Below are 13,982 nucleotides of genomic sequence, written 5' to 3'. Positions count from 1 at the left end.
CTCGTTCTGAGGGAATGCGGTTCTGGGTGAAGCATGTGGGGCCACCTCTCCCCAGGCTTCTCTGGACCCCGTAGAGTCCTGCTGCAGAAAGATGTGAAGTGTGTGAAGGCTCGAGTAACCTCTTGAAGTCTTTGAGGGTTGAGGAATCAGGGAGGTGAAACAGGCCTGGAATGGGAGGAAACTGGAGGATGGAATGGGAAGAAGCCATTCCCCTAACTCTCGTTCCCCTTATGGACTCTGATGGGTAGAAAGGCCACTTGAACCTGCAATCAAGGGCCAGTTTATGTACTCTCAAAATGTATTTTCTCAACTAATCTAAGACCTTAAAGCAAGGACCTTGTTGCCCATTCCTCTCCAGCAGAGGGATGGTGGGCGCTGAGGCTGCTGTATAAATACTTGTTGGCTATTGCTGAGGAAGGCATCTTGGACAGCTCATCTGACTTCCCAGTTGTATTGGTTAAAAAATAAGTAGAACTGAGGCTCAGATAACAGTGGCACCAGGAGAAGGAAAGTTCCTGTCATTTACAATTGCTGCTAGAATCCTCATCTGTGACCATCTAGAGAAAGTGGCTGGATCCCTATGGTGAGCTGCTCAAATCTTGGAGTCTCTCTGCCTCCTTGGGGATTTCTCTTTGTCTACGTCCTACTAAACTAGTCACTGCTTGTTACCCAACCCCAGGTAGGAGACAGACTGAGTTTTCCTCGCTCCAGCCTAACCTCTAGGAGGAGCAGCAAATGCTTCTCTGGGTGAGGGGTAATTCAGCAGGTGTGTAGTGTTGGCAGCGTAATGTGATACAGCCAGTGGCCTGCACTGCAGTTCCAGCACCACCGTGTACTAGCTGTGGGACTTCAGGCAAGATACTTGATATCTCCAAGTCTCCGTGTCCCTATCTATAAAACAGGGACAGTAACAGTATTTCTCTTATATCCACTGCTCTTTCCAGTCCCTCTTAATCCAAAATTGGAAGCATGAATAAATTAAACAGGCCGAGCACAGTGGCTCATGCCTGTAATCCCAGCACTTTGGGAGGCCAAGGCAGGCGGATCACGAGGTCAAGAGATAGAGACCATCCTGTTCAACATGTCGAAACTCCATCTCTATTAAAAATACAACATGGCGAAATGCCATCTCTACTAAAAATACAGAAATTAGCTGGGCATGGTGGCATGCGCCTTTAGTCCCAGCTACTCAGGAGGCTGAGGCAGGAGAATCATTTGAACCAGGGAGGCAGAGGTTGTAGTGAGCAGAGGTGTGCCACCGCACTCCAGCCTGGCCACAGAGGGAGACTCCGTCTCAAAAAAATAAATAAATAGATAAACAGCCATCTTATTCCCTGGGAAAGCCAAAGAGCAACTCAAAAGGAAAGAAGTGGAAGCTGGACTTTGGAATCTTCTAGTCCAGGAACTAGGAGCTGTTGGGTGGTGTAAAGAGCCCAGGGCTGGGAAAAAGGGCCATGGCCTAGCACATCTCTGCTCCCAGATTGCTGCCTTATTCGCATTGCCGAGCCTCTTTGAGCCTTAATATCCTCCTCTGGACAATGACAAGGTTGAGCTTGCTGACTTTGGAGGTCCCTGTAGCCCTGCCCCTACTGAGATTCTCTGCCATAGAGCTGGGCCCTCGTTCTTTGGGATTCAGCCCAGGCCTCACACAGCCACGGTGGCTGAAGAGGCAGCACTTTGCTGAGCTCTGGCCCACTTCCCAGAGAAGGTCACTCGGCCCCAGGGAAGCCCCTGGTTTGCTGGTTTGGATGCGGTGAAGGGCCAGGCAACAGGGACCTTAGCCTATTGGCATCTGGTTCCGGCCAAAGCTTTTCAGGGACATGTGAGGGTAAACAGCAGGGTTGGCAGAAGCAGTGAAAACCAGCCTGAAGCTGACATTCTCTGGCCTTGCTTTGAAATCTACAACCTCAGCCACCTTGGAAATGATGAAGCTCTGAAAGGAAACACTGGCCAGCGGCCCAGGGGAAGTTTCCTGCTGAAAGGCCTGCGTGAGGGATGGATTCCACGTGAGGGGGAATATATTGATAGGAGGAGGCTCTGCGAAGGAAAGCAAGCAGGGCAGGAGCAGATACCCCATTGCTGATTCAGTCAATAAGCAGTGATTCCGCGTCTGCTCTGTGCGTGGGTAACAGCTGTGGGGGTGTCATTAAAGGGGTCAGATGGCCTGGCTTGGAGGACTTTCTGAACCGTGAGAACTGGATGTGGTGTGGACCATAAACATGTGGGGTTAGGGAGTTGGAGAAGAAAAAACTCAGTGCCAGAGGGCTTCAAGCGCCCCCTGGAGGTGTCTTGGAGCTGGCTGCTCTCGGCTCTCAGGCAGGGGATTGGGTGGATTTCCTTCCTCAGGCAGTGAACTCTCCCAAATATCTGACTCATTCATTTGACAACTAATGCCCGGTTATAACTGAGTCTGTAAAGTGTACTCCCATGTGTTGATTCATTGGATCTAATGACCACTGTTTGGTCAGTGGAGACTGGTATGATTATGATCATCTGTGTTTAGAGACAGAAAAGCAAGGGCCAGTCAGAAGTGCTTCATGCAGGGTCACCCAGCTTCCAAGGCTTGGGGCTGAGATTTGAGTCCATATCTATCTATCTTTGAATCCTGTGTCTATTACAGCAAGATGCCAACTCCCAGTGTCCTCCTATTACCCTGTAGCAAGGATAGACAACATCCTCCTATCTTTACCACATGCAGATTGGGCAGATTTTTTGTGGAATTGTAGACATTTTCAGGGAAAACCAGATGTTCTGGTTGCCTGTCCCCACTGTGAGCAGAAAAACAGCTCAGTATTCACAGGGTCCCTGGGCGAATGCCCAGCATTGCCTTAAAGTAGTCCACTAGGCTCTCTCCTTCCGCAGGCCCACATCTTGGGGCCTGATGTACTTGGAGGTCCCCCTGGATCTTGATGCCTCCACTTCCACTTGGTCACTCCACTCCAGGACTTTTTGGTGACTCACGCAGAGGGAAAATACATGGCCTTGCAGAGCCAGGCAGAGCCACTGGAGTCCTGATGAAGGCTCTCTTAACCAGATGACCTTGAGCAAATTGCTGAGCCCTCTGGGCCTGGGCTCCCTCATTTGTTAAAATGATGACAACCAACTACACCAAACAAAACTTACAGCTTCATTCTGAGAATTGAATGGATTAACCCATGAGAAGCCACTTCACTCTAAGAAGATATCCAATAAATGCTATTTTTCACTGTAAACTTTGAGGCAAGAAGACAGGTTACAGGACTGATAATCACTGAGCACATAAAACATACCATTTACGATGCTCAGTTCTTTACTCAAAATGTGCTATCTCAGTTAATTCTCCCGACACTCCTCCAATGCAGGTACTATGCCTCCTCCAATTGCAGATTAGAAACCTGAGGCCTCAAGATGTTGGATTCCTTGTCCAACATCAAGGTGATCAGGAATCCGATGCAGAGCTCATCTCAGATGCTCTGCAACAATCCCTGCTTTCCTGTGGTGACTGCAGCATTATTCCTGAAATGTCCTCTTGTTCCATCTTTAGGTTTTTGATTCAAGGAAGCAATAGTCTCCTGTAGGGAGTTTCCCATCTCTTATGGTAGGCCACTCTCTCTCCTAAGTGCTCAGAAACTGTGCTTATGTTTAACCCTTAGGTTTTCCATGTAGTGTTACACATATGTATGCATGTCTCCTATACTAGGTGATGCTCTTTGTTTTCTTTCTCTTTGTTTCCTTCCCATATAACTATTACCCACAGTGCTTTGTATGCAGTAGGCTTTTCATAAATATCTGCTGACTTGAGGTGTGTATGAGGCAGGGTGAGCAGGGAGCATGAGAGAGCTGGGTTGGAATTCCTCCTCCCACAGACTGTAATTTGCTTTGGGCAAATTACTCAACTTCTGTGGTTCTCCCTCAGTTTTTTCACTCTAAAAGGGGGTGATCGTATTTGCTGTCAAGGGGTTATTGTGAGGGAATGAAATGAAAAACTGCAGGCAAAGCGTTGACATGGTGCCTGGCACATATTCCACACTCCATCAGTGGTATGTATTCTCATAGCTGCAGGGTGGAGCCAGGACAAGGTGGATAGCCATCATGAGGAAGGAAAGAGAGCCCCAGGAGACACGAGGAACAAGGACCTACTAAAGACCACACTTCCCCGGGGATGGAACAGAGATAGATAAAAAGGAAGGAGATATTTTAAGGAAAGCTCAGTAAAATGGATTGGAGCCAACAGGATGAATGTGAGGCTGCTGGGATAAGGGGGAAAGGAATTGATTAGAAGCAAGAGAAGCCTGGAACCATGCCCCAGAGACTCATTCCAGGGTGAAAGGAGGGGCCTGGAGAACAGGGAGAGGCGCCCAACCAAAAAGAGAAAGGGGCCAGGAGTGGGGAGGGGGTGACTGGGAGGATGACATGGCAAACTAAGGTGGCTGTGGAAGGAGCAGTAGCTGTCTGGATCCACAAAGAGGATCAGAAAGCCAAAAATGATGAATAATCCAGGCATTGGGCTCAAGGCAGGAGGTAGCTGTTCACTTGCGGCTTGATGAGCACTTGAGTAAGGCAGTTTCAGAAACTACTTGTAACGCAGTTGAGACTAGCTGGAGTATGCACCTCACCGAAGACCCTGCCCGGCAGACATCACCGAGTAGTGGAAGTGGAAGGATCCCAGATCCATGGACACCGTTTGGGGAGACTACCGCCCTTCTCATCCCTGCGGCGGGCAGCGGCAAGTTGCCAGAAACAGCCTGAGGAAGGCCTCCTGTCCTGGGCCTTTTTGGTAAATCAAGCAGGGTCTTTCTGTGCATCGAATCTAGTCTCTGAAACTAATAAAAATTTGCTGACACAGGGGCTCCTATCTGCAAGAGGTATGCAGGGAAGGCCAAGGTTAGGGCCCCCCTTTGATCGCTTAGCAACAGGTCTGGTCTCAGCTGGAGTCCTTGGTCCTTCATCTGACCATCACTCAGCCCCTTTCTCCACAGTGAAAGGAAGAGCCTTGCCAAGTGGCAAGAGCCAAGTCATTACCCAGCCTGCAGGGGAAGAAATGTTCTTTCTGACCTCAGGATCCGAGCAAGATTGTCCAAAGCAATTTGTGGACTAACTTGAAAGGCGACATGGACAGGAAAGTGTCTGGGGAGGCAGAAGACCCTTCATCCACAGAGCCTTGAGGCAGACATGCCCTGCCTGTTACCTAGAAATGGCACCAGAGCCAGGAGCCCAGAGGAGCACCACTTGCCAGATGTGATGACAGCCTGCGCACATATATGTACGGGTGTAAGTAAGCCTGGTCTCCCGGCCGCTTTCACTCCAGGGCAGGTCCAGTTTGGTAGCACAGGCTTGTGCTCTACGCTGTTACTCAGGGACTTCAGTGGCCATGGTTTTGCCATCTCCAACCAAGGCTGCCCTGGGATTTGCTGTCCAGCAGGTGCAGAAAGAATACTGAGACCACACCTGGGATATTTTTACAGTCAGGTCTGAAAGTGGCACACATCGCCTCACATTACACTGACCGAAACTCACTCCCAAGAACACAGCTAACCTGCAAGGTAGCCTGGGAAATAAAGCGTAGCCATATGCCAGAGAAGAAGGTGAGATGGATTTGGTGATCAATCAGCAATGTCTGTCACATGCCTAAAAGCACAGAGGACATTTGGGGATGGAGGATTGGAAAGAAGCACCTGAGAATGGAATGGATGGAAAAGACACAGGGAGCTTAGACAACATTCCGCCACGGAGTAGCATCAGTAGGCACCCATCTCTTCCCCTTAGGGGCATCATGTTCTACACAGAAGATGTGCTAGGAGTATTTGACTTGGAGGCTCTAAGAACTGGGAAGCTCTTGGCCAACGCGAAGGGTGCTCTCAAGGCCTAGAGGACCCCTCTGAAGAGAGGCCTGGTAACCTAGGGCCAGCTCTGGGCTCAGATGAGGTGAGTTCAGGCAACCTTAGGTCCAGCTCAAGTCACAGGGGAGGAAAAAAGTCAAGGGCCCAGAACATACACTGCAATGCGCCCTATGCAATTCTCCTGTGCTCCACTTTTGTGGAAGGGGGCTAGGAAGCCAAGGTCTAGGAAGAGGAGCTGAGAGGTCAGCAGGCAAGGGGAATATCACTGCCTGCAAAGGTCTGGTCAAAATGGAGCAGGGAGCTCTGGGCATCTGAGAAGGAGGGGCCCAGAGAAAGAAAGGAGGAAGGGCTATGCATGAGAAAAGGGCAATGGAGGCAGAAAGCCTATTCTGTACATGGTGTAAGAGGCGAGGCTTGATTTTAGTGTTGATGTTACTTTGGAGTGCCAAAGACCTATCCAACAGAAACTTCTGCAGTGAGGGAAATGTTCTCCACCTGCATTGTCCCCTAGCCACATGTGGCGACTGAACACTTGAAGTGTGGCTAGTGTGACTTAGGAATTGAACTTGTAATTGCATTCAATTTTAACTAATTTAAATCCAGTCAGACACATGTGGCTACTGGCTACTGTATTAGACAGCACAGGCAGAGTTTCAGCCCAGGAGAAGCAGAGTGGCTGACAGTCATTTCAGCTGAATCTCCTCATTCTCTGCTTGTTACTACTCCTGGGCCCGCAGCTCCATCCCAGCTTTGCCCTGTGGATGAACCCTGGTGGATGGCAGTCTAGTTCTACCCTTGGGCTTGGGCAGATTTTGGACTCTGAGGTTCTCATTTATCCCTGTGGGTCTCTGAGGCTGAGCCGCACAGCGTAGGGAAGAGAGACTGGGCAGAGTGCTAGGCAGCCAGAAAGCATTACTGAATCTTCATGGTCCTAGTTCTGCAGCTTCAAAAGGAGCTTGAGCCTTGTGTTCTCTGCCCTTGGTTTCCAGGTATAGGGCTTTGGTCACCACCCCTCCATCATTAGGAGGACCTGAGGCACTGAGGCCTGGCTGATGTGGTAGCATTTTGCAAGATGCTTAGGGAAAAGCGTCATAACACAAGGATGGAAAACACCATTGCATCTGCCACTCACCTACTACATGCCCAGAATGTCTAATGCCACTAACTTGCTCTGTACCCAGACTACTTACACTGTAAATGCTTTAATGTCCACTGTTCTGGAGCCCCTGCTTCATTTAGAATCTAACAAGTCCTCTCTTCTGGTTCCCACATCAGCTGAACCAGCTCTGCTTTAAAGCCTATTGTTATCATCTTTCATCCTCTTGTCACTTCAAAATATTGAAGGAGAACATCATCAGCAGACATAACTGTCCATTTCTGGTCCCTGAGAGACCTTCAGGCCTGAGGCTTCCTTGCCAGTGCTTCAAAGCCACATCTGGAGCTTGCTTTATCCTTTGAGACTCCCCCATGCGCACCTCTTGGCCTAGGCATCAAGCTGGAGGGGCAGGACCTATGCTGAATCCTTCCCCTCCTCTGTTGACTCACAGTTCTTTCTCTCCTTTGCTACCCTCCCTCCCCTTTGGGGACAGCTGGTTTTTATCCTCCTTACAGGATACAAGGTTGGCTAGTCCCAAAACAGCATTTGAAAGTGGCGAGAGGGAGTTGATAGAAAAGAGATGGAGCAGGGGCCAAGTAGAGTCTGGCCTGCTTCCTACTCCTATCCCCAGAGTCAGCATTTCCTCAAACCCAGGGTTTTCTCTCAGCCTTGAAGGCTGACCCACTCTCTCCATATGCCAGAACTGAAGCCACCCGTGGTCCTCTGTCTCTGGCCTCACCAGCTCTCTGAGGCACCAGAAAGTGCTTTAGCACTTTCCTTTTTCTTTCTTTCTTTTCCTTTTCCTTTTTTGACGGGGTCTCACTCTGCATCCAGGCTGGAGTGCAGTCGAACGATCATGGCACACTGCTGTAGCCTCAACCTCTCAGGCTCAAGAGATCCTCTCACCTGAGCCTCCAGAGTAGCTGGGACTACAGGTGTGTGCCACAGCACCCAGCTAATTTTTGTGTTTTTTTTGTAGAGATGGGGTCTCACTATATTGCCCAGGCTGGTCTAGAACTCCTGGGATCTAGCAATCCTCCTGCCTTAGTCTTTCAAACTGCTTGGGTTACAAGGACAAGCAACTGTACCCAGACCAGAAAGCTCTTTCTAAAGGGCAAAGCTAATGGTATTCTGCCGCATGCAACATCCACCGGTGGGTGTTCGATGGCTCCCCAGTAGAGGCCAGATTCCTTAGCATGCCTTGGAAGACCTGTCACACCTGTTTCTCTTCTCCAGCCCAATCTAACCAGGCTGGGATACTCATCTTTTTCCCTCTACTCCACACTGAGCTGTGATGGTCCTATGGAAGGCCTAGTCCTCTGGGTGTAGCCAAGATTACTCACAGTTCTCTGTGAGCTACCTCTAAGTCTGCCCCTTTCTCTTCTGCTCAAGCAGCACCCTTACTCCACATTACCTTTCCGATCTGCTCAGGCATACCACCTATGTGGCAGGGCCCTTGTCTCCCTAACACCAGGCAAAAAGGGCCTGTCAAACACTTCTTGGATCTTTTTGGTTTTGTCACAGCATCTAAGTGAGGTTTTACAATTTTAATTTCCTTACGTGTCCCTGAACCCACTCCTAGCAACCAGCACATGTTGGACTCTCATTCATATCAGTTTGGCTAGATGGAATGAAGTCCACCCCAATCACTAGCCTGGGAAGCTTTCTCTTGCCCAAAGCCAGATGAGAGAATCAATGCAGGACCTATCTGGTAGAGTTTACCCAGCACTTTTTACACATTGGTTTGAAAGCTGTTGTTTCCCATGTATGGCCTCTACCCCCAGCCCTCTACTCGCAGAAGGGCAGAGACCTAGGTGGGGCCGGTGCAGTCTCTTTCACAAAGTAGGTTCTCTATACATAGTTATTGGATGAAGTTGAGCTCAGACTTCGGTTCCGTTGTCATTGCTGTTTTATTCTTTGTTGTTTTCCGGACTACAGAGCCATGCAAAGTATAGTCTCATGGACAAATGGTATATGCCCCTTCTTCCTACCCCCTCTGCCCTTTATGAATCTAGAGTCAGGCCAGCATGTTCTCTCCCATCTCTGGACTGCTCTGTTGGGACACACTTTCCACAGCCTCCTCCATCCCCAGGAGCAGCCAAGACATCTTATTCATGGACGCTCCGGCTGTGCAGGGCTTTGGTGGTGGCTGCTCCTCCACCACTCTGCTGCTCGCTCAGCCAGAGGCCGGCCAAGCCTCCTCCTCCACACCTGATGGCGTACCTGGCTGGGTTCTCAGCCTCACTTGGGATTTCTTTCTTTGGTTCCAAGTTAGGCCATCTTCTCCCTTCTCCTTCGAAGGAACACCATGGTGCCAGGACCATCACCAATTTGCCTCCCAACTCCTTGTCTCTCCCCTGGCCTCCTCCCTGGCTGCATCTCCTAGGGCAATGCTGGTGCCCTCCCTACACCATCCTTGGCACTAAACTACACTTGGCCTCCTTCAGCCTTGATTGTGTGGACATGTTTTTTTTTTTTTTTTTTTTGAGAGACGGAGTTTCGCTCTTGTTACCCAGGCTGAAGTGCAATGGCGCGATCTCGGCTCACTGCAACCTCCACCTCCCGGGTTCAGGCAATTCTCCTGCCTCGGCCTCCCGAGTAGCTGGGATTACAGGCACGCGCCACCATGCCCAGCTAATTTTTTGTATCTTTAGTAGAGACGGGGTTTCACCATGTTGACCTGGATGGTCTCGATCTCTTAACCTCGTGATCCACACGCCTCAGCCTCCCAAAGTGCTGGGATTACAGGCTTGAGCCGCCGCGCCCGGCCGTGGACATGTTTGTTTTTAGGGGTTTGTGGTATCGCCCAGTGTGGCTTGTGTGCAGATTTCAAATCTCTCTAAAGTTTGCTGTTGTCTTAAATACTCACAGGAATTTCTTTTTTTTTTTTTTTTTCTACTACCTCAACTCAGTGTAGGAGACTTGATCCTTTTGCTTTACCTCATAGTGGAGTTTAGACAATGTCAGTGTCAACTTTTTTTTTTTTTTTAGAGGGAAAAAAAGAAAAAGAGGGAAAAAGGAATATTACTTCATTCCTAGAATGGGTTTCAATAATGGCCGATCAATATTTTGAGTGTTTAAAGTGGTTAATGCATATTTTATATGTTTAAAATGGAGACCTCTATTGTGTTTATTTGTTCTGGCTCTGAGTTCAAGTCCTGGATATTGTTATCAATTTGTTGTCTCGTTGAATCTAAATCTCATTATGTGCTACAAGGATGTAAGGGTAAAAGGATTAATGTAATAATAAGAGATCTTAACACCCAGATACATAAGACATGTTTTATCTCTCTCAATCATGTCGTGGATTCCTTGAGAGAGGGCTTGGGGGCTCAGTATAGCTTTGTAGCCTCCCACATTCGCCATGCTCTCCCTCAGGCCCCCGCACACTTATTGATTACTCAGAAGTGGAGGCTCATTAAGGGATGTGTGAAATTTGGGTTCCCTTTCGCTAGGCAATGGAACCTGGGTCTGCTTTTGTTAGGACAGTGTTTCCCAAAGTGTGTTTTTTGATTTGTAGGATATTAATAGGTGTTGTAGGATAAAGAGACCCATGATTAACTAAAGCACCTTTTAGTTTTAGAGCCCTGATATGTTAATGAACATTGTGGTATTCCAAGAAGAACTGTGTGAGAACTCAGGATCAACACAGGACCAGCGGACACAGGATCCTAATTCAGTGCCCAGGATGGTGGAGAGCATCTACTTATCTCATAAAGGTTACAAGGCATAGCTCCTCGGCCTTTTGGCTAAGACCAAGTGTAGGATGGAAGACAACTGGTTAGAGGAAGACTAGGGCAAGATCAACGAGTAAATCCAACCTCACACAGATACACTGAGTCACCTGGCTCACACAGCTGATGCCAAATGGGGTTCCCATAGTGTGCGGGGACTAGGAGTCTCTTCTCTCTCAGATTTCTATCTTCTCTCAACCCTGGGAGGTAGTGTGCCATCATCACTATCTTAACCAATAAACCTTCATTCAAACCAGCTACACCTGGCTGCAACAGCCAGCTTCCAGATACTGAATCTAAGCTGCAGACCTAGGAATTTTCTAAGTCAGGACTTATACACCAAATAGCAGCTTTCTGAGATAGGACTGACAACAGCTAGTGGCCACGACCAACAAATTTTGCTAAGAAACTTTTTTTTTTTTTTGAGACAGAGTCTCGCTCTGTTGCCAAGCGCCAGGCTGGAGTGCAATGGCACGATCTTGGCTCACTGCAACCTCCACCTCCCAGGTTCAAGCAATTCTCCTGCCTCAGCCTCCTGAGTAGCTGGGACTACAGGCGTGTGCCACCACGCCCAGCTAATTTTTTGTATTTTTAGTAGAGACGGGGTTTCAACATGTTGGCGAGGATGGTCTCGATCTCTTGACCTCGTGAGCCGCCCGCCTCAGCCTCCTAAAGTGTTCGGATTACAGGCATGAGCCACCGTGCCCGGCCTTTTAAAAAATTTTTTAACATTAGGAAAGCACTTTGGTACATGTGCCTTGGAGGCACTCACCTGTTTTCACCATCAGAGAGGCAGCACCATATGGTCACCACTAATGTTTTGTGATCCTTCTGGGCAACTGTCCCATTGTGCAAATCTCCCAGGCTCCCAATGGATGGTAAGACTAGAATTGCCATTGTCCCTATTGAACAGATGAGGGAAGGCGGAGAAATCACTGGAATGGTGAGTCAGGAGATATGCATTTGAGGTTCTGCTCTATCACCTACTAGATGTGGGATATCTAGCTTTGAAATGAGAATATCTGTCTCCCAGTGCTACTGATGGGATGAAATGAAGATATGTATTAGAGGACTATGTAAGACCCATCACCCCATGACATATTTATTGGACCCATGCTATGTATCTGTCGATAAAGAATAGCTACTGTTCACTGGGAGCCTATAGGGTATCATACACAATTCTTGGCTCTCGCTGTATGAAATTTAATGTAATCCTCCAATAACCTTGTGGGGTTGGTTATTACAATTCCCATTTTATAGAGACCAAGATTTGAGGAGATTTACCCAAGTTTACATCCTTATACTGATAACAAGAAAAGCTGAACACAGCCAATCTCAAAGCCCACATTCCATACTTTTTAGTATTAGAAGTTAAGACACTAGTGCAAAAAAAAAAAAAAAAAGAAAAGACGCTAGTACTAAAAAAAATTTAAAAATAAAGCTTACTTCACATACAAAATCAAATGAAAAAGATACTAGGTATAGGCCACACTGTATGTGGTTCTATATAATGAAGATTAATCATATTAATATTCATCTTTAAAATTAGAAGCAGTAACTTGTGTTAAAAGAACTGTGTCCAAAGCTTACTGCTGGGAGTTACTGGTGTAGCAAATATCTTTGCTGCCTGCCTCTCATTTTCTTCCTCTGGAATCCAGGGGGAGATTGCCACCTATTTCCCAAGGCTGTTGCAAGAAGTGAATTGACCTAGAATATGCTAAGCAGCTACAACAGCCTCTGACTCTTGGCAGACACTCAGTAAGTATATGTGAGTGAGATTCTTTGTAGCTTATAATCTAACAATGACATACATTAACATGCTGCAGATATACTGATTTTTAACGACTGAGCATAATACAGGTGGAGATATTAGTGCTTGTTTTTCATCATTGTGTTTTAACAATCAGGTGATAAGACCTGAGGGCAGGGCAGGAGATCGGCACAGATAGGGTAAGAGCACAGACTCTGAGCCATACAGCCTGGGTCAAATCCACTTACCAGCTCTAGGCCCTGAGGAAAGTCACTTAGCCTCTCCATGCCTGCTTCTTCATCTGTAGAATGAGGTGCCTGTGAGTATTATGAGAGTTAATGTATGCAAAGCATTTGGAACAGCGACTGGTATATAGTAAGTGCTAAGGAAGCATCTCCCTTCCCCCTACTGCTGTCTTTCTAAACCCTTCAAACACTTAGAAATGCCAAGGAGAGGTTTGGATAACGTTCTACACTTTGATATTTTTGTGTTGCAGGTTTTATCTCTCCTACTAGATCTAAGCAACTCGAGGGCATGATTCTATCTGATTCAGCCTACACAGGGCTCATACTCAAGTAAGTTCTCAAAAACTGTTTGCGGAATCTGTGAAGAAACCAATGAACATCCTGGGGGGGTCCAGTGTTGAGGGGCACCCAGGGCTGTGTGTTCCCGCACCCATGCCACCCCATGGCTTGGCTCCTTCATTGCGCTGGACCCCCACATTTCCTGGCTGGAGAAGTCCCAAGAAGAGTATGTATGCTCTGAAGAGGCCAGCAGAGGCTGTAGCGGTCCAGCTGCCGCTCTCCACAAACTTTGGCCAGTCTATTTACACTCAAGGCCACAGATCTTGCCTGAGAGGCTGGCAGATTAAGGGCTCAAAAGCACCTGGGCATTATGATGTAAGGAAAAGCCCCTTCCTCCTTGGCCCCCATCTGAAAGTATACCATCTTTTTCTAGTTACCCTCTGGGGCACACTAAACCATTCGCTAAGAGGCATTCTGTAGCTCAGGGTAGGAAAAGGTGATTGAACCCTAAGGAACTAGCATGGGGAGGAGGGAAGGAGGCCAGCTTCTGGGGCCTTGGGAAGCAGGATTTTTGTCTCTCTTCTCCAGGTGCCTGGCAGTTAGGGTCTGGCTCACAGAGTATCAGAGGGGAAGGAGCCTCAGAAATCCTCAGTCTTCAAGCCTCCTAGGGAAGCGACCAGCCATGGCAGACAATGCTGTTTTCACATCTGTTCCAAGCTCATTCTTCACTCCTGTCTTCCATTATCTCCCTAAACCCTTGCACTGATGTTCAACATATGAGCCATCCTTCCGGGAGGCCACCTGGCACAGCTGCCCAAGCTTGAGCTTAGGGGACAATCAGACCTGATTTTAAATGTGGACCCTGCCAATTACTGTCTGTGTGATGCTGGCCAAGTTCCCTAACCTCTCTGGGCTTTAGCTTCCAATATTGCTAATGTTACTATTTCAATTTGATTAATTTCACGATATTGTTGAAATTGATGTGAGCTAATTATGTTAAGTCTCCACAATGACTAGGACATAGTAAGGGTTCAGCAAATTATGATTGGGATGTAGAGT

The 13,982-nt window shown here is 47.9% G+C and overlaps 1 long non-coding RNA gene across 1 annotated transcript in view; it reads left to right on the top strand.

Moving 5' to 3' along the window:
* The window catches only part of LOC128928243 (uncharacterized), a 75,590-nt gene that overhangs the window by 26,706 nt on the left and 34,902 nt on the right, over nucleotides 1-13,982 (top strand). The window contains exon 5 of the long non-coding RNA XR_008473090.2: nucleotides 12,896-12,974. This is a non-coding gene — a long non-coding RNA (uncharacterized LOC128928243). The remainder of the gene's footprint in view (nucleotides 1-12,895; nucleotides 12,975-13,982) is intronic.

Source organism: Callithrix jacchus, chromosome 7 (assembly GCF_049354715.1).
Source record: "Callithrix jacchus isolate 240 chromosome 7, calJac240_pri, whole genome shotgun sequence".
Taxonomy (NCBI): Eukaryota; Metazoa; Chordata; class Mammalia; order Primates; family Cebidae; genus Callithrix; species Callithrix jacchus.
Note: the sequence above shows the minus strand (reverse complement) of the source record. Positions and strands in the feature narration are given on the sequence as shown.